General features: G+C 37.6%; 1 long non-coding RNA gene across 2 annotated transcripts in view; it reads left to right on the top strand.

Moving 5' to 3' along the window:
- The window catches only part of LOC105477293 (uncharacterized), a 93361-nt gene that overhangs the window by 59589 nt on the left and 12043 nt on the right, over positions 1–21729 (top strand). Inside the window, exons 2-3 of one of the 2 annotated variants that reach the window (XR_011615109.1) lie at positions 12330–12528; positions 14720–15374. This is a non-coding gene — a long non-coding RNA (uncharacterized lncRNA). Of the gene's footprint in view, positions 1–12329; positions 12529–14719; positions 15375–21729 lie in introns of those variants that run through there. The other variant, XR_011615108.1, reaches the window with a different exon arrangement.

Here is a 21729-nt window from a genome sequence, read left to right as displayed (position 1 = left end):
AGATGGAGTCTTGCTCTGTCACCCAGGCTGGAGTGCAGTGGCACCATCTCAGCTTACTGCAAGCTCTGCCTGCCGGGTTCATGCCATTCTCCTGCCTCAGCCTCCCCAGTAGCTGGGACTACAGATGCCTGCCACCACGCCCACTTATTGTTTTTTGTATTTTTAGTAAAGACGGGGCTTCACCATGTTAGCCAGGATGGTCTCGATCTCCTGACCTTGTGATCCACCCACCTCGGCCTCCCAAAGTGCTGGGATTACAGGCGTGAGCCACCGCACCCGGCCAAAATGCTATTTCTTAAACTGGCCAAAACAAGACTAGAGACGGAGATGTCTCCAGTTTACCTGGGACAGTGGGGTCAGACAGCTGGACATTAGGATTAGTGAGGAGAAACCTCTTTCAGTTGAGTTGGCTAGAACTGTTAATGTTATTTTATCCCCATAGGATGTTTGTTTTTAAGGTGTGTTATAAGACTTGTTTTCTTTGCCTCCTCCACATTTATTTTGATTCTCAACACCCTTCTCTTTTACTTGTTCAGTCGACTATATGCCTAGGAATGGAATTGCTACGTCATACACTAACTCTATGTTTAATCTTTTGATGAACTTGTCATCTGTAAAATGAAAATAATACCTGTCTTAAGGATGCCTTCTCTCAACCCTCCTACTGGAAGTTCTGGCCAGGGCAATCAGGCAAGAGAAATAAATAAAGGGTATTTGATTAGGAAAACAGGAAGTCAAATTGTCCCTGTTTTCAGATGACATGATTGTATATTTAGAAAACCCCATAGTCTCAGCCCAATCTCCTTAGGCTGATAAGCAACTTCAGCAAAGTCTCAGGATACAAAATCAATGTGCAAAAATCACAAGTATTCCTATACACCAATAACAGACAAACAGAGAGCCAAATCATGAGTGAATTCCCATTCACAGTTGCTACAAAGAGAATAAAATACCTAGGAATCCAACTTACAAGGGATGTGAAGGACCTCTTCAAGGAGAACTACAAACCACTGCTCAACAAAATAAAAGAGAACACAAACAAATGGAAGAACATTCCATACTCATGGATAGGAAGAATCAATATTGTGAAAATGGCCATACTTCCCAAGGTAATTTATAGATTCAATGCCATCCCCATCAAGCTACCAATGACTTTCTTCACAGGATTGGAAAAAACTACTTTAAAGTTCATATGGAACCAAAAAAGAGCCCACATTGCCAAGACAATCCTAAGCCAAAAGAACAAAGCTGGAGGCATCATGCTACCTGACTTCAAACTATACTACAAGGCTACAGTAACCAAAACAGCATGGTACTGGTACCAAAACAGAGAGATAGACCAATGGAACAGAACAGAGGCCTCAGAATAACACCACACATCTACAACCATCTGATCTTTGACAAACCTGACAAAAACAAGAAATGGGGAAAGGATTCCCTATTTAATAAATGGTGCTGGGAAAACTGGCTAGCCATATGTAGAAAGCTGAAACTGGATCCCTTCCTTACACCTTAAACAAAAATTAATTCAAGATGGATTAAAGACTTAAATATTAGACCTAAAACCATAAAAACCCTAGAAGAAAACCTACACAATACCATTCAGGGCATAGGCATGGGCAAGGACTTCATATTTAAAACACCAAAAACAATGGCAACAAAAGCCAAAATAGACAAATGGGATCTAATTAAACTAAAGAGCTTCTGCACAGCAAAAGAAACTACCATCAGAGTGAACAGGCAACCTACAGAAAGGGAGAAAATTTTTGCAATCTACCCATCTGACAAAGGGCTAATATCCAGAGTCTACAAAGAACTTAAACAGATTTACAAGAAAAAAACAACCCCATCAAAAAGTGGGCAAAGGATATGAACAGACACTTCTCAAAAGAAGACATTTATGCAGCCAACAGACACATGAAAAAATGCTTATCATCACTGGTCATCAGAGAAATGCCTCAAAACCACAATGAGATACCATCTCACACCAGTTAGAATGGTGATCATTAAAAAGTCAGGAAACAACAGATGCTGGAGAGGATGTGGACAAATAGGAATGCTTTTACACTGTTGGTGGGAGTGTAAACTAGTTCAACCATTGTGGAAGACAGTGTGTTGATTCCTCAAGGACATAGAAGTAGAAATACCATTTGACCCAGCAATCCCATTACTGGGTATATATCCAAAGAATTATAAATCATACTGCTATAAAGATACATGCACACGTATGTTTACTGTGGCACTATTCACAATAGCAAAAACTTGGAACCAACCCAAATGTCCATCAATGATAGACTGGATTAAGAAAATGTGGCACATATACACCATGGATTACTATGCAGCCATAAAAAAAAATGAGTTGATGTCCTTTGCAGGGACATGGATGAAGCTGGAAACCATCATTCTAAGCAAACTATCGCAAGGACAGAAAACCAAACACCACATGTTCTCACTCATAGGTGGGAATTGAACAATGAAAACACTTGGACACAGGGCAGGGAACATCACACACAGGGGCCTGTGGGGTGGGGGGCAGGGGGAGGGATAGCATTAGGAGAAATACCTAATGTAAATGACGAGTAGGGTGCAGCAAAGCAACATGGCACATGTATACCTATGTAACAAACCTGCACATTGTGCACATGCACCCTAGAACTTAAAGTATAAAAAATAATAATACATGTCTTAGCTAACTGCTTAGCTGTTTTTCCATAGGTACTGTGTCAATGTAAAGTTCTATCAGTAGTGTACGAAGATTCCGATTTTTCCACACATTCACTGCATTAGCGTACTCCTGAGAAATAGAACCAATAGGATACACATACACACCACACACACACACACATACACACACACACACCGATTATGGGAATTGGTTTACATGATTATGAAGGCTGAGAAGCCTCACAACCTGTCATCAGCAAGCTGGAGAACCAGGAAAGCCACTGGTATAATTCAGCCTAGGTCTGAAGGTCTGAGAACCAGGGCAGCTGATGATAATAGAAGTCTTGGTCTGAGTCCAAAGGCCTGAGAAGGGGATTGGGAGGTGATAATATAAGCCCCACTCCAAGTTCAAAGGCCTGAGAACCAGGAGCGCTCACAGGCAGGAGAAAATGGATGTCCCAGCTCAAACAGAGAATGAATTTGCCCCCTTTTCACTGCCATTTTGTTCGATTATAATATAGTACAATAATAGAATGTTCTATTGTAATAGAGTATTATAATAATATAGTAGTAGTATTATGATATAGTATTATAATAGAACGTTATATTATAATACAGTATTTGGGCCCTCAACAGATTGGATGATGCCTGCCCTCACTGGTGGGGATCATCTTCCTTACTCAGTCTACTGATTCGAATGCTAATCTCTTCCAGAGATACCCTCACAGACACACCCAGAAATGATGCTTTACCAACTATCTGACCATCCTTTAGCCCAGTCAAGTTGACGCATAAAGTTAACCATCACACTCACTAGTATTTGTTATTATGTGTCTGTTTTTATGATAATCCTAGTTGGTGTAAAATGGTATCTCATTGTGACTTTTTATTTGCATTTACATGATAGTTAATGATGTTGAGCTTTATCTTGTGTTTCTGACCATTTGTATGCCTTTGGAGAAATGCCTATTCAGAGTTTTGTTCATTTTTAATTGGGCTATTTGTCTTTTTATTAAGTTGTAAGAGTTCTTTGAAATAGGTTAAGTGTGAATTTCCCAACTTCGTTCTTATTCAAGATTGTTTTGGCTATTTGGGATCACTTCCATATTGCTTTATGATCAGCTTGTTCATATCTATAAAAAGCCAGCTGGGATTTTAATATGCATTGTATTGACTCCGTAGCTCAATTTGGACAGTAGATCAATTATTACTTGTGTAGACTGATTATTCTGTTGGTTAATTTTCCATGTCAGCTTGGATAGTGCTTTGAATGGGATTAATGTTGAAATTGTTGAACTCTGGGTGAAGCAGATTGCCCTTCGTCATGTGGGTGGGCCTCATTCAATCAGTTGAAAGCTGGGATAGAACAAAAAGATTAGCCTCCTTGCGGAAGAGGAAAAATCTCCAGCAGACTGTCCTTGGACTTCATCTGCTCCATTGGCTTTTCTGGGTCTCCAATCTGACAGGCCACACTGCAGATTTTGAGTGAAATATGGCCACACCCCAGCTTTCATAATCATGTGAACCAATTCCTTTTAGTAAATTATCTCTCTCTCTCTCTCTCTCTCTCTCTCTCTCTCTCTCTCTCTATGGCTGTGTATACACTCACATCTATATACACACACACACTCACACACACACATCCTATTATTTCTGTTTCTCTGGAGAACCCTAACACACTAATTCACTGTCTTCATTTGTTATAGGTTTACTCCAATTTTCTGTTTTTTCTTAAACTTGTTTCAGTAGTTTGCACTTCATAGGACTTTTTTTTCATTTCCTGTAAGTTATCTAATTTGTTAGCATACACTTGTTTATAATATTTCCTTATAATTGTTTTAAGGAAATACTTAGAATTCCTTTTAAGGGACTACTATAAATAATTGCATGCCAATAAAATGGATTATAAAATCCTTTAATAATCCATTCCTCTCATGAGGTTGGTAGTTATGCCTCTCTTCTATTCCTGATTTTAGTAATTTTAGTCTTCTCTGCTTTTTTTCCTAACCTAGGAGATGTAAATTCAAGTAGCTCTGAATACATGCTCCCTTGTCTTCTTTTTGTCCCTTGGTCAGTTTAGATAAAAATTTTGAGTTATGTTGATCTTTTTAAAGAGCCAACTTCTGGTTTTATTGGTATTCTCTATTGTGTTCTAGTCTCTATTTCACTAATTTCTACTCAAATATTCATTTTTTCCTTATTATTGCTTTAGTATTAGGTTGCTTTCCTTTTTCTGGAGTCTTAAGGTGGAAAGTTACATTATTTGTTTGGGATCTTCTTTTTTCTTAATATAGGCATTTACAGCTACAAATTTCCCTCCAAGCACTGTTTTAACTGCAAGCAATGTTTTGGAATGTCCTGTTTTAATTTTTATGCATCATAGAGCATACTCTAATTTCTTTTTCAAATTTACATTTGGGAGTGTGTTTAAATCCCACATATTTGTGAATTTCCCAAATTTCCTTCTGTTATTATTTCAAATTTCACTTTATTATGGTCTGAGAACAGACTTTGGATGAAACACACTTTGTATGATTGTAACTTTTAAATTTTATTGTGGCTTGTTTTGTGACCTAATATATGATTTACCCTGAAGAATGTTCCATATGCACTTGAGATGAATGTGTATTCTGTTGTTATGAGTGGAATGTTCTATACATATCGGTTAGGTCTGGTTAGTTTACAGTGTTGTTCATATTTTATATTTCTTTATCGATCTTCTAATTGTTCTACCCATTGCTGAAGGTGGTATACTGAAGTATCCAAATACGATTGTTGAATTGTCTCTCTCTCCTTTCAATACTGTCAGTTTTTGCTTATATTTTGGGGGACCTGTTATTAGGAACATGTGTATTTATAATAGTTAGATCTTCCCGATGGATTGACTCTTTCATCATTATGAAATGTCTGTCTTTAATGCTAGTGACTTTTTTTTGCTTTGAAGTCTATTTTGTCTGATATTGATATAGTCACTCCAGCTTTCTTATTGTTGTTCTTTGCATGATGTATCTTTTTCAATCCCTTTACACTCTATGTAGGTGAATCTTTAGGTGTAAAGTATGTCTCTTATATACAGCATATAGTTGGATCATTAAAAAATTCAATCTAATAATCTCTGCATTTTTATTGGATCATTTAACTCATTCACATTAATACTATGTTTTGTTTTGTTGTACCATGAGAAAAGGAATTTTTTTTAAAAAAGGGGAAGACGGAGAATTTTAGCTTTTATTCTTTTTATTATTTATTTGTTTGTTTATTTAGAGACAGCATCTGGCTCTGTCACCCTGGCTAGGGTGCAGTGATTTAATCATAGTTCACTGCAGCTTTGAACTCCTGGGCTCAAACAAATACTATTAATATTATTAATATACTTGTATTCATGCCAGTCAATTTACTTTTTATTTTCTATATGTCTCATATCTTTTCTCTTTCTGTATTCCTCCTTAGCTACTTTCTTTGGCATTAAATGAATATTTTGTAATGTAGCATTTTAATTTCTTAATACATTTTTCATTATATTTAAAATTATTTTAGTGATAGTGCTAGAGCATACCATATACATCTTAATGTATCAGAAATGACTTCAGATTATATCAATTTAATTTCAGTGAGATATAAAAACATTAATTCTCTATAACTCCATTTTCTCTTTCCCTTTGTCATGCTATTGTTGTTGTACATATTATACCTATATGTGTGACAAACCAAAGAATACATTGTTATAGTTATAACAATGTATCATTATTACTATACAATGTATTGTTGCATTTGTATAACTCTAAAGAAGCTAAAAGACAAAAGGGGAACAAGTACATATTTTTGGAATTTATTGTTTTAACGTTCTTATGTATCATTTCTTGTTCCTTTGTCCCTGTGGACTTGAGTTACCATCTGATGTAATCACCTTAGTGCAATACAGCTTTGCTCCACTTGCCTCCTTTGTGCCATTATTGTCAAATATATTACATTTCTATATGTCATAGACCTAAAAATAAAATTATGTACATACTGTTTTATACAATAACTTTTTAAATTCAATTAGGGGGAGAAAGGAAAAGAAATATACATTGATACTGTCTTTATATTCGCATTATTACCTTCACTAGTGCTCTTTGTTTCTTGATGTGGATTCGAATTCCTCTCTGGGATCACTTGCTCTCATCCCAAATAAATCCCTTTATAGCTTTTGTAAGATCGATCTGCTTGCAACAAATTCTCTCAGTTTTTATTTACCTGAGAATGCCTTATTTAATGCTCACTTTTGAAAGATATTTTTGCTCAAGGTAAGATTCTTGGTTGACACGTCTTTTTTCTTTCAGCACTTTCAATATGTCATTCCACTGCTATCAGTTTCCAATAAGAAGTTGACTATTAATCTTATTGGGTTTCTTTATTAATATAAGAAGTGATTTTCCTCTTGCACTTTCAAAATTTTCTTTGTTTTTCAACATTTTTAGTATGATGTGTCTGGGTGTGGATATCTTTATTGTTACCTTAAGTAAGTTCATCAAGCTTCTTGTATGTGTAAACTGGTGCTTTAAACCAAATTTAGAAGGCTTACAGCAATTATTTCTTATAATTAATTATAGCACAACTATTTTTGTATTCTTTTCTCCCTCTTCTCTGTTGTTACATTCATTACTCATATATTGGTGAGCTTGATAATGTCCCACATTTCTCTAAGGCTCTGTTTATTTTTCTTTATTCACTTTGCCCTATTCTTCAGATGGTATAATCACTATCAATCTATGTTAAAGTTCTCTGATTCTCTCAGAGTGACCAAATCTATTGTTGAGACCCTCTAATAAGTTTTTCATTTTAGTTATTGTACTTTTGAACTCCAGAATATTTATTTTAAAAAAATAAATTCTGGGCCAGGCATGGTGGTTCACACCTGTAATCCCAGCACTTTGGGAGGCCAAGGCGGGCGGATCAGGAGGTCAGGAGATCGAGACCATCCTGGCTAACATGGTGAAACCCCGTATCTACTAAAAATACAAAAAAAACATTAGCCGGGCATGGTGGCAGGTGCCTGTAGTCCCAGCTACTTGGGAGGCTGAGGCAGGAGAATGGCGTGAACCTGGGAGGTGGATCTTGCAGTGAGCCAAGATCGTGCCACTGCACTCCAGTCTGGATGACAGTATGAGACTCTGTCTCAAAAGAAAATAATAATAATAATTATTATTATTTCTAGTTATTATTAATTATTAATTTTCCTCTCAATAATGAGTAATTGTCATGTTCTGTTTTACTCCTTTCAGCAGATTCTTTGAACATATTTATAAGAGCTGCTTTAAAGTTTGCTAAGTCTGACATCTGGGCCCTCTCACAGGCAATTTCTGTTGTCTGCTTCCCGCACCCCATGTATGGGTTATAGTTCCCTGTTTCTCTGTCTTATAATTTTGAAAATAGCTCATTTTAGATAATTTATTGTAGCAACTTCGGATACTGTTTCTTCATGCCCTGTTTGGTTTTCTCATCTTGTGTTTCTCAGAGTGGAACCTGGAGTGGGGGCAAGGGCTGTCATGATTCCAATATTCTTGCCCTGCTGGATCTAGGGTAGAGCCTCCATCCTATGAGTGGTGGCTGGTGGAACAAGAGAATCTCCAGTCTCTTTGCTATGCTCATTTAGAATTTAGCCTCTGCAAATGAAGGTGGGATAGAAGGAGATGAGAAGTGCGGGGGACCTGCCCCTCCTGAAGAGACACCGTAGCCCTTAACTAGGGGCTGGGATAGAGAAAATCCTGTAATCTTGGCCATATCACATGGAATGGAGCTTGTGCCAAAGCGTGCTGACAGAGGGGAGAGAGGGAGTAGGTTGTGGTTCAAGTACCACCACCTCTTGCTGCTCTTACCAAGATGTAGTAAATCTTTCTTTCTCTTTCTCTTTCTCTTTCTCTTTCTTTTTCTTTCTTTCTTTCTTTCTTTCTTTCTTTCTTTCTTTCTTTCTTTCTTTCTTTCTTTCTTTCTTTCTTTCTTTCTTTCTTTCTTTCTTTTCTTTCTTTCTTTCTTTCTTTTCTTTCCTTCTCTTTCTTTTCTCTCTCTCTCTCTCTCTCTCTCTCTCTCTCTCTCTCTCTCTCTCTCTCTCTGTCTCTCCTCCTTCCTTCTTTCCTTCCTTTCTTCCTTCCTTCCTTCTTTCATCTTGCTCTGTTGCTCAGGCTGGAGTGCAATGGTGTGACCACAGCTCACTGCAGCGTCGAACTCCTGGGCTCAAGCGATCCTCTCACTTTAGCCTCCTGAGTAGCTGGGATTACACAGATGTGCCCCTATGCATTGCTAATTAAAAAAAAATATTGTATGTGTGGAAATGAGGTTTCACTACATTGCCTAGGCTGGTCTCAAACTTCTGAGCTCAAGTAATCCTCCTACCTCGGCCTCCCAAACTGCTGGGATTACAGGAGTGTACATCTCATGCCTAGCCCTGTAGTAGATTTTCTTGAATAAATGTTTTTCCATTTGCTGTATGCTCTTAGGATAACTTATGGAGGCTTTCAATTATTATATGTTTTAAATAATTTTTAACTAGTTGTTTTACTGGGAAGAAAAAACTTTCTGGTCTTGTTAGTTCTATTGATCCAAATACAATGCAAATAAAATGAAGGCTCTGGGTGTGATCTCACAGTTGTTATTCAGCTTTTATTTATCTTGAGGTTGTGTGCCAATTGGGATGGGACTAAGAAAAGGAGGTGTATGTGTGTAAATCTACCACTACTGCTGAGTAAATTAACTCTAACATTTTCCATTAATGAGGAAAGAGATTAGATAAATAGTAAATAAAAGAGCAAACAATTCCCATGGCATGGAAAAATACAGGGAGGAAATACAGATCTTATTATACAAGACAGGAAATTCTGCTTAAAGACTAAAAAGAATATGATTGAATGTACTGAGAATTAACTTAAGAAGGAATATATGTCTGTGAAAAGTTGACATATAATTTATAAATGCTATAAGAGCCCAAATTATTATTTGATGTAATTATTTTCTTGGAGCTGGTATAATTTATCAATGCCCTTGGAATTATATGGAATCCTCACAGATAATATTTCAAAATCAGGGTTAGATGTTAGATCTACCTCTGCTGTAGTTCTTTTACTCATTTATTCATTATGTGTAAAGCATATTGTAACTGCAAGGAACTATATGACTTTTTCTGGACAAACTAACTTTTAATTCACAAAACAAAAAGATTGGAACTCCAGAATATTTTTTTCCAGCTCTAAAATCCTAGTGGCAGAGTAGAAGTAATTATTATTTCATTAATTCAACAAATATTTCTAGGCATGAAACACTGTGTTAGGGACATGGATATCTTAGACATAATTACTGCCTTATTGAAAGTAATGGACATTTAAATAAATAATAAGAAGACTGATGGCTTCAAGAAAGGGAAGCATAGAGTGCTATGTGGCTATGTCAGGATTTTCTAACCAACCCTGGTGAGAACCAACCCTGGCATTTCAGGGAAGGCTTTCCTAAGGAAGTGAAATTGATGCTCATCTTAGTCTGTTTCTGCTACTACAACAAAATACCACAGACTGGATAATTTATAAATAATATAAATTTATTTCTCAAAGTTTGGGAGGCTGGGAAGTCTAAAATTACCATGTGGGCTAAGCTAGTCTCAAACTCCTGACCTCAAATGATCCACCTGCCTCAGCCTCCCAAAGTGCTGGGATTACAGGCTTGAGCCACTGCACCCAGCCTCCCATCTTTTAATTTACCTGTAAAACTTTGTCTTAGTCAGCTTGGACTGCTATAACAAATTACCAGTTCTAGAGGCTGAGAAGTGAAGATCAAGAAATCAAAGCAATAGCAAATGTGCTATCTGGTGAGTGCTCATTCTTCTGGTTTATAAATGGCATCTTCCAGCTGTGTTCCCACATGGTGGAAAAGGCAAACAGGCTTCCGTCAGGCCTCTTTTATAAGGATGCTAATCTCATTCATGAAGGCTTCACTCTAATTAATTGGTCACCTTCCAAAAGGCCCTACCTCTTGATACTATCACACTGGGGATTAGGTTTCAACATCAATCTGGGGGTGACCCAAACATTCAGACCATAGCTGCCCTCTTCTGGGTTCAGACTGCCATTTTCTTGTTGTATCCTCACATGGTGGAAAGAGTGCTAGAGACCTCTCTAGGGTCCCTTTTATATGGGCATTAATACCATTTATGAGGATTCCACCCTCATGACTTAAATTATCTCCCAAAGGCTGCACCTCCTAATACTACTGCATTGGCATTAGGACTTTGATATATGAAATTTTTTGATTGATATATGCATTTTGGAAGAACACATTCATTCCATCCATATGAAGCCTCTTATTGCTGGAACATAACAAGGACTACCAGTTGCCAAAGGAGTCTGGGAAATGAAATTTGCAAAGTCTCAGTTCCAGCAATATAGGCAGAATATGGAAGGGTAGTTTAGAGATGAGACACATTAGGTAAAGGACAGCCTTATTAGGGGACCATACTGCTGGCAGCCTTGCTACTCCAGGACTCATAGCCCTCTCTTCTTCCTGTAGCCCTCCCCTCCCTCTAACCTGAGGTAGCTCCATTCTGCCCTTGGCCTTTCTTTTCTTTTCCTTTTAAAATTTTACTGTAAATAGAAAAATTATAATTATATGTATTTACAGAGTACAAAGCAATTTTATGATATATGTATACACTGTGGAATGATTAAGTCAGGCTAGTGAACATACCCATCATCTCAAATACTTCTCATTTTTTTCTGGTGAGAATGTTTGAAATGTACTCTCTTAGAAATTTTGAAATATACAATACATTATTATTCATTGTAGTCACCATTGCCCTTGGCTTTTCAAAGTCTCTCAAATCCTTCTCCAACTCTGTCTCTCATCTTGATCATCTACAATAAATGCTGATGTCCATTAGAACTAGAGCCTGAATCATTAACAAGCAAAAGATTAGTTTTGATCTCCTTGAGGACAGATCTCCAAGCAGGTGAGGTTAAATATTTGCATTCTATCCTTACAAAGAAGAGAAAAAGAAAGAAAACAAAGAGGTTACCTTCTATAATAAAGCAAAACAGCCAACTGTGACCACAGTCATAATACTGACTGTGGTAGTCTCAATAAGGACCCCTGATGACATCCACAGCCGAATCCCTGGAATCTGCAGGGGGTGTTACCTTACCTGGCCAAAGGGGCTTTGCAGCGGTGATTCAGTTAAGGACTCTGAGATGGGGGGATTATTCTAGATTCTCTCAGTAAACCCAATATCATCTAAGGGTTCTTTATGAAAAAATTGGGACAGTCAGAGTCAGGGACGATGTGACCACAGAAGAAGCCTGGGTTATGTGAGACCAAGTCAGGGAATGCTGGTGGTCTCTAGAAGCTGAAGAGGTCGGGAGACAGACCCTTCCCTAGAACCTTCAGAAGGAATGCTGCCCTGCCAACATTTTGACTTCAGCTTAGAGAGTCAAACTTTGAACTTCTGACCTCCAGAATGGTAAACTAATACACTTGTGCAGCTCTAATCCACCATGTTTATGGCAGTTCGTTACAGCAGTAGTAAGAAACTTATATGCTGACCACAGCTGAGCCTCAGGTTCTGGACTGGAAGCTGAGCAAGCACTGGCTGCCTTTGATTCACTTGACAATTCTATGAGGTTTAAGGTATGATTCTCATTTCACAGATGAAAACGACGAGACTCAGAGAAGCACTGAATAGACTTCCTAGACTGCCTAAGCAGTGTGGTCAGTATGGATGCAGCTGGCACATGGAGGCCACCAGGAAGCCTGTGCTTCTAACCATCATGAGAACTGCCTCCACCTGGATCCTGGCAACCAGCCCCAGGAATAAGTCCTCCACACATCCTTTAAGGATTACAAAAGGTAAACCATTCTGATTATGTATACATATTTACATATCGGCAATTAAAGCAATGAAGTGCTAAAAATAGGCTGAAATACACCTTGAAATTTTGTTTATGATGTTAATTTTTTGAGGACCTTTTTGAAAAAACAATTGTTGCAGAAGTAAATTTCAAACAGAGTGGATTAACCTATAAATTCAGAATCAATGGAATCAAATGAAGTTTAATTCCATTTTTATATACAGACAAGTTACTTAAGAATACCAGTCTAAGCAGAATATTATTACTTTAAAATTTATAGGAAATGAAATCTTGGTATCAACCAGGAGACTGGTAGAGGATCACAGGCTTAAAAACAAAACAAAACCCTACTTTTAAAAAATTTATCTACTCATTTATTTAATAGATATGTACTGAATCTGTTATATTCAGAGCACTGTTGTAAACTTTTAGAATCTTATGTCTCCTAAGAAACAATTCACATTCACAAATGGCTACAATATAAGGTCTTATGTAAGAAGTTTTTTTAAAAAGGGGTATAAAGTAGGTGCGTTACTATTTTAGAGAAGTGGCTAGGTTTATGACCAGATTATTCAAGAAAAGCAGAATGTCTATTGTCTGTTCACAAGTTAGATCACTTTCTGTTCTCTTGTCATTCCTCTGCATGTCAGGCCTTAGAAAACAAGGAGCTTCATTTTCCTGAATCCTTTGCTAGCAAGATTTTAGGTTAGACTCTGTCAATGACAGGAACTTACACAAAATTCACAGGTAAAAGAAACACAAAGCCATGTTATTGTTCCTTCAACAGCAGCAAGCTATGGGGTGAGCTATAGTATAGTTGAGGCAAAACCATACTTCTTAATCCAAAAGTTTCTAGGTGCGCTTAGAAAACTAATAAATACTAATAAGAAAACAAATATTAATTGATCATAAGCTTATGTTCCAAAATTAGTACAAGATGCAAGAGTTTGAGATCTGTGACAGGGATACAAACTTAACCTACTCTACAACAAAGGTGTACATGAAAAATATAGTTTCTCTGAGGCAGAAGTAGTGCTTAAGGCCAAGAGTTCAGGGTTACAGTGAGCTGTTGTCATGCCACTGCACTCTAGCCTGGGCAACAGAGCAAGACCATATATATATGGTCTTATGTATATGTGTATGTATATATATATGTATACACACACACATATATATATTCTCTCTCCCTCTCTCTGTGTGTGTATACACACACACACACACACACACACACACACACACACACATATATGGTTCTTGTATTTTGGGTTTTGTTTTTGTTTTTGTTTTTTGAGACAGAGTCTTGCTCTGTTGCCCAAGCTGGAGTGCAGCAATGCAATTTCAACTCACTGCAACCTCCACTTTCTCGGCTCAAGTGATTCTCCTGCCTCAGCCTCCCGAGTAGCTGGGATTACAGGCATGCACCACCATGCCCAGCTAATTTTTGTATTTTTAGTAGAGACAGGGTTTCATCACGTTGACCAGGCTAGTCTCAAACTCCTGACCTCAGGTGATCCACTCGCCTCGGACTCTCAGAGTGCTAGGATTACTGGCATGAGCCACCACATCCAGCCCAAAGTTTCTGTATTTTCTTGAAAATCTATCTAGTTTTCCTAACGAGCTCTCACCTCCTAGGATGTCTAATCCAATTTAGACATCTGTCTGAATTAATAATTTAAACAACTCCTTTAGATAATGCTCAATCTTCTGAGATAATTGCATAATGTTTCTTCCACCCCTCTTCCTGCTTTCTCTGCTTCCCTGTAGAGGCATCTGGGCTCAGAGGTTAAATTCTTATGAGGAAGGGTCTGGAAGCCTAGAGCGATGATTAGCAGACACGGGGCCGACTCATCTCGTCTTCTCTCCACAAGGATTTAGGATGGCCTGCCAGAGTCCCTAGTGTGGAACTCCCACTAAACTGATGGTGTATTTGAATTTCATATGGAGAAATTAAAAGATTGTCAGGAGCCACTCATCTACTAAACACAGAACATGACCGTGATCTGCAGAGCCCCCAGTTCTTCTCCACTACCTTCTTTTCCACCATCATAGACATATGACTATTTTATTCCAATGTGTACTATATATGTCCACCTTCGCTTTTATAGCCAGGATCTATTTCTGATGCAGTTAGTATTATTTTATTTTGAGAAGTTTTCCTTCTTTTTCATGAACTTTTCCTTCGATTACAGGTGGTGATATTATCCAGCAAAGTAATGAATCAACATAACAGCTGGGATGTTTGACTTTCACACACTGGCTTTCATTAGGCAAAACATTATTGATCAAGTGACTCTCATGTATATAATATATATGTGCTGTCTGGATTATACATGTAAAACATACCTGAGCTTCTTTATTTACGGGGAGTCAAAAAGGGGATCAAGGAAGTGCAATTAAAAAGAGTATTTCTTTTCATAACTCTCTTCTTTACCGACTCTTCACATGTTTCTGGTATGTTTGGGCAAAGGGTTTTAATCTGCATCCAAGGAAGGGCAGTGCTGTTGAAAGCTGATGAAATGATGTTTGTTTCAACTTCATTCAGTTATGGGGGGGACGATTAAAGAAAGAGGCCGGGCGCAGTTGCTCATGCCTGTAATCCCAGCATTTTGGGAGGCTGAGATGGGTGGATCACCTGAGATCAGGAGTTTGAGATCAGCCTGGCTAACATGGTAAAACCCCGTTTCTACTAAAAATATAAAAAATTAACCAGGCATGGTGATGCCACCTGTAATCCCAACTACTTGGGAGGCTGAGACAGGAGAATCGCTTGAACCCGGGAGGCGGAGGTTACAGTGAGCCAGGATTGCACCATTGCACTCCAGCTTGGGCAACGAGGGTGAAACTCCATCAAAAAAGAGAAAGAGAGAGAGAGAAAGAGAGAGGAAGGAAGGAAGGAGGAAAGGAAGGAAGGAAGGAAGGAAGGAAGGAAGGAAGGAAGGAAGGAAGGAAGGAAGGAAGGAAGGAAGGAAGGAGGGAGGGAGGGAGGGAGGGAAGGAAGGAAGGAAGGAAGGAAAGAAGGAAGGAAGGAAGGAAGGAAGGAAGGAAGGAAATAAAGGAGGGTTAAAAAGAAAAAAGAGGAGTGTCTAAAGAGACTATGGATAAATAATGAGAAAACCAGTGGAGATGACTCTGCAACAGAATCTTAGGAAGAGGAACTCAAAGCTCACTAACAAAAGCTTATAAATTGTGAATATTGGGCTTGAGTAAAAGGCAATTCCTGCTAAAATCACAACAGGCTTCTCTTTATTTTATTCTCCTATTTTTAAGTCCTAGTGTATTTATCAGCTCAACTTTTCATAATTCTGTTTTTAAAAAGTCAAATAATATCTTTATTGGTTACAAGGTCATTTTGTTTCACAGATATTATTTTATAAATGTAACCTTGATTCTTTTATTATTGTTATCCACATCCAATAATAAAACAAAATTTTAAAAGGTGACTTTTTGCTGTTTCACATGACACTCAGGCATCTTAACCCTTTGTTAGACAAACACATGTATACACACAGAACTGAATGCCTGTGCTCACCCTTGCTGACATTAAGAACTTGGTCTTGCACTGTTTTTAAATACTTAGGTCATTATTCATAAATCTTCTCCTCTTTAGATATAATTCTTGATTCTTTTTAATGTAAAAGTTAAATAATACTTTATATAAATTATAAGTTAGATTTGAATGCTTTAAACTGAACCAATACTATAAAGTTCAGTTATGCTATTTTTGAGCTATTCATAAAGACAGTTTTCAATACCCTTGTGTTATAGAAGGATTAAATTATAGCTTTGCAGTAGATTAGGTTTCTTTGTATTACTGTATTTACACATCTGGTTGGTCTATTATGCATTTTTTTCTATATTATCTTATAAACTGATTAGGACATAACTCTTTCTCTATTGTGTTCATAAGAGCCCATCATAGTAGGGATTTAAGAAGCAAAATTAAATACCCAATATCTCTGGCTTAGAAAATCATTGGTTCTCAATTGCTGCATTGTAATTCTGTGTATAGATTTACCCACCTACACTGGGCTTTAAAAAGAAAATGCAATTAAAGACGTAGATAGCTGTGAACAAGGAATTATGTTCTACCAATAGTAATGAGTAAATTTTGCCCATTCCTGACCCTAAAGACCATATTTGAGCTTCACTGTAGAAAGACTTGGATGATACTCTTATGTTTTCATATAATACGTAATATATAAGAATGTTCACAGATCAGTTGGCATTTCTTTTGGCTGTAAGAAGCTGAGCCTTTGTGTCCTAAAATTATAGGTATATAATCCTCAAATCTGCTGTGTGGCCAAAACAAAACAACAAAACAAAATAAAAAAAAAAATAAAAAAGTTGAGCGTGCTCCTTTTGTTTGTTGAAGACTCAATATGCATTATGAAAGCAAAATGTTTAGTATTTCACTAAATGATGAAGTGTCATTCAAGTGATAACAGCCTTCAGCACTTAGCAGTTTCTGGCTTTCATGTTTAAGGAAAACAGACTAGATGAACTGGTTAAAGTCAGCTCAAGGTGATGAGGTTTTGAAACTTCCTTGCAGTTTTGAGGAGCTGGCTATAGTCTGCTGAAAATAGTGTGTATGCCAATTGAGAACTGCAAACTGGGAAGAAATGGGCACTGGTGAAGGTTTTGGTATGTAGGAAACTATGTCTGGAAATTGTCCTGATTTGTAAAGTCTGGTAACATTTTTTTTTTTTTTGAAAACAATGAGAAGTATGAGTTTAAAATGCTGGTTTCTGGTGTCCCTCCTCTGCACTGCTATTCCCTTGTGATTACTGCTCTACTTACCCCTCTTTTCTGTTAATCTGTGAACTCCCCAGGGGCAAGGACTCAGTTTATATAGCACAGTGACAGTGACTGGCTCAGTGCCAGGCACTTACTAGGTGCTTAAAATATGTTTGTTGAATGAAATGGGTGAATGCATGAGTATGACAGGCTTGGCTCGAAATATTCTCTTTCTTTTCTTTTTCTTTCTTTCTTTCTTTCCTTCTTTCTTTCTTTCTGTCCTTCTCTTTCTCTCTTTCTCTTTCCCTTCTTTCCTTCCTTCTTTTTCTCTCTCTTTCTCTCTCCCTTTCTTTCTCTTTCTCTTTCTTCCTTCTCTTTCTTTCTTTCTTTCTTTCTTTCTTTCTTTCTTTCTTTCTTTCTTTCTTTCTTTCTTTCTTTCTTTCTCTCTTTCTTTCTTTCTCTCTCTCTCTTCCTTTCTTTCTTTCTCTTTCTTTCTTCTTTCTTTTTCTTTTTTGCAGGGTCTTTCTCTGTCACCCAGGCTGGAGTGCAATGGCACAATCAATCTTAGCTCACCACAACCTCTGCCTCCCGGGTTCAAGCTCTCCTCCCACCTCAGTCTCCTGAGTAGCTGGGACTACAGGCGCTCATCACCATGCCTGGATAATTTTTATATTTTTTGGTAGAGATGAGGTTTCACCATATTGCCCAGGCTGGTCTCAAACTCCTGGGCTCAAGAAATCTGCCTGCCTTGGCCTCCCAAAGTCCTGGGATTACAGGCGTGGGCCACCATGCCTGGCCAGGCTTGATATATTCTTTTACTCCCATCTATGAGTTCCATGATCAAGCCTTTCACTGTGCCCCACACATCATGAATAGACATAACTTTGTTGCCTACTTAGCTGAGAGGAGTATCCTGGAAGCATTCAGATTTGGGATTTGTAGACTGGAAAATAAAAGTGACCCCCACTTACATTTAACACACTTTTGTTTTCCATCACCTCAAATAGTTAAATATAATTATTCCAAAGGCCTTCTTTTTGACCATATCTCATGTACACTTATATTCTTAGAAAGGAAATGTCAGGGCTGAAATGTTGCCTATGTTATCTCTTATTGCTTTTTTTTTTTTTTTGGCTTCATGGAGAATCTGGAATATTATCATTCTTGTTGAGAAGTGTAAAAGAAGGACTGCAGATTTAGTAATAAATGACACATATTATTTTCTTTCTTCTCATCCTTCCCAGTTTCTCCTCTCTCCCTCATTTTTTTCCCATAACCTTCCTTCCCACCCTATCTCTTGTCAGCCTTTGACTGCAAGAGCTACTCTACCTATGAAAACGTGCATTGGACCGTGACCTGTACGGTTCCCGGAATTGTTCTCAGGGTGAAAAACCTTCATGGGTATTAGAAACAATTAACGGTTCCATTTACCACTAGACCCAAAGCTTTATGAGCAGCAAAGATGTAAATTTATTTTAACCTTAAATCTAAAGTATAATTTCTGTGTGTGGGAAACCAGCAGTAGCAGACTAGTGTGATTGGGAGATACATTTCAATTAATTCTTCTACCAACACCATATCTCTTCTGCATCAGAACCTTTTATAGTGTTAAAATTAACAATTATGCAGCTGATGGCTGGTTAAATCCACCAGGGGACCTGGAGAGAGCCTCAGATAACACGACACGTATAAATCATTCAGGAGAACAATTCATGAAAGAAAAGTTATCTGTGTTTGGGATGACATTGGAAGAGCCAAATAGGAGTCAATTGGAAGAAGGGACATTTAGTCCCATTGTCCAGCTTGCCTTTTCCCTTTTTAAAAAATTGTGTCATAATATACATTTTTAAAATTAATTATCCATTAGCAGCAAGATAAATGTCTCTTCTTGTGCTAAGGAAATAGTGGCCTCAGTGGTGAAAGATTATTTCACATGAGTAGCACTCTTAAAGAGAGCTGTTCCCAGATAAGGTGGCAACTGTTCTTTGAAGAAGCACAATGAAGGGTGACAGGCAAGCCCATGTTCACCAAATGGAATGGAAGACCTGCAGATTTCAGTCCGCTGATCAGTTACATAAGCAGAGAGATTCAGATCAGGAATGACATTTCACCGAACCACATAGACAGCAAAGTAGTAAGTACTTCAGAATGTAACAACCCATGAAACTGCATCCTAGAGAGTATCAAAACTATTTTCAGGGTTCTCCGACACCAGAATGTTTTGGAAGCACCTCTAGAAGTAGTTTTTCATGCTTAAATCTTCAGTTACCATAAAAATTTATATCCCAGGGTTTTTAATAAATGTATTATTTTTGATGCATGGATAATATATATGCATTCATGCATCCTCTGACAAACTGGATTTTAATAGGATCAGTTGCCAAATGCTAGTCTTGCAAGTGATCTGTTTTATTAAACTTTTTGTTTAATTTCATCTTTAATGAATTTTATTTCATTGATCCTTTTAAGAATCGTATCCGGGAGGAGCATGATGGCTCACGGCTGTAATTCCAGCTACTCCGGAGACTGAGATGGGATTGCATGAACCCAGGAGTTCGAGGCTGCAGTGAGCTATGATTATGCCACTGCACTACAGCCTAGGTGACAGTGCGAGACCCTATCTCAAAAGAAAAAAAAATCGTATCTGTGTGGTCTTGATTCATCTTTTTGACTACAGGTTTTGAATTTTAAACTTCACTCATAGTTAACAGAAATATTAAACTTGCAGTTTTCATGTGTGGAATAATAACCAGGCTAAATGCTTTATTAAACACTGGAGGTGACTCAATTGTTATATAACTTTCATTTATTTTAAATAACCTATTTTCTTCCCCACACTTGCACATTCTCCTACTAATGTGCAGAAGAAATAAAAATCATGAAAGAAGAAAAAAATATGAGTTTCTGACATGGTTCAATAATTATGTCACAGTTTGGTGACGTTTTTGCAATTGTTCTTTAATGAGGTATGAATTACGGTTGCCTTCATATTCATTTGCATTCAAAATACTTGGATAAAACTTATTGCCTTCTTTTTGTAGTTCATTTCATTGGGCCTAAAAATGTTTATGACACACAGTTTTTAAATTGTGAGCACACACACTTGGCTTAGCACATATTAATTATTTCATTCTGGCATTTTGTTCTTTAGGAAGACATAAATGTTTGCGATCAAATGTTGACAATCAATAATGGTGCAAAGATGTCAGCAATTAGTGCAACACTTTCATTAAAATGTAGAAAATAACAGATAAGATATGGACATAATGCTTTCAGAGCAGACACCATGAAGCCACTAACAGTGTGTCCTGTAGGAGAGAATCAACAGAAACAGAGAGGGTATGAATCCAGAAAGTTCTGTAACAGAAATTATGCCCTAATCAGGCCTTATAATTCTCCCCATCAACTTTTTAGTGAAGAGAAACTGTAAGTAAACATTGGAATGTTTAGATACTAATATATGTTTTATATATTAAATATATATATAGACATAAAACACTTTTTATGTGATAACATGTCTTTTGTCCTTGCATATAGTGTAGTTTGAGTCATTTGTTATCAAGGAACCTTTTTGCTGTTTTTAGAATTGCAGGGTTAAGAACCCCTCCAGGATCTGCCACAGAAGGATGATTAGGCTGGGTAGACCCAGCTGGAGTAGTTCCTCCCTCTGCCAGACCCAGCCTCCTCCACATGAGTCTTTCTGGTCTTTTATACTCTATTCAATATGTTTTCCTTTTAAATCTAGATATAATTTACATGCCGTAAAGCTCACCATTTTCACATCTACCATTGAGTGGGTTTTGTGTATTCCCAGAATTGTGCAGCCACCGTTACTATCTAATTCCAGAATACTTTCTTCACCCCAGAAAGAAATCTGTACCTGTTAACAGTCACTCCCTGTTCCCCCTCCCTCCAGCCCAGACAAATGCTAATCGACTTTCTGTCCTCATGGATTTGGCTGTTGTGAACATTTTACACAAATGGAATCATACAGTATGTGGCTTTTTGTGTTTGGCTTCTTTCACTATGTGCTATTCCCTCTGCTCCAAAGTAGATGCAGATAGGATGGAAGAAAACTTTTCTGTTCTCATGGGGGTTAGAAGATTGCAGGACAAGCAGGCTAAGTAAATATGTGCTGTACACAGTATGGGCAACACATTTTTCCTCTTGATCTGTCTCCAGTTCCTCTGCTGTAGAATTTATAAATACAAAGTAATGGCCCCATTATGTGGTTGCCAGGGTGACTGACATTACCTGCAGAAACCAGAACTAGGCTAAGACGATAAAAGGCTCTCATCTTTACACTTTATGCTCAAGTTTTGCCTTCAACCTTTTTTTTTTTTTTTTTTTTTTTTTTTTGAGACAGTCTCGCTCTATTGCCCAGGCTGGAAAGCAGTGGTTCGATCTAGGTTCACTCCAAACTCTGCCTCCCAGGCTCAAGTGATTCTCCTGCCTCAGCCTCCTG

Source organism: Macaca nemestrina, chromosome 16, assembly GCF_043159975.1.
Source record: "Macaca nemestrina isolate mMacNem1 chromosome 16, mMacNem.hap1, whole genome shotgun sequence".
Lineage (NCBI taxonomy): Eukaryota > Metazoa > Chordata > Mammalia > Primates > Cercopithecidae > Macaca > Macaca nemestrina.
This window is presented reverse-complemented; position numbering and strand designations above follow the sequence as displayed.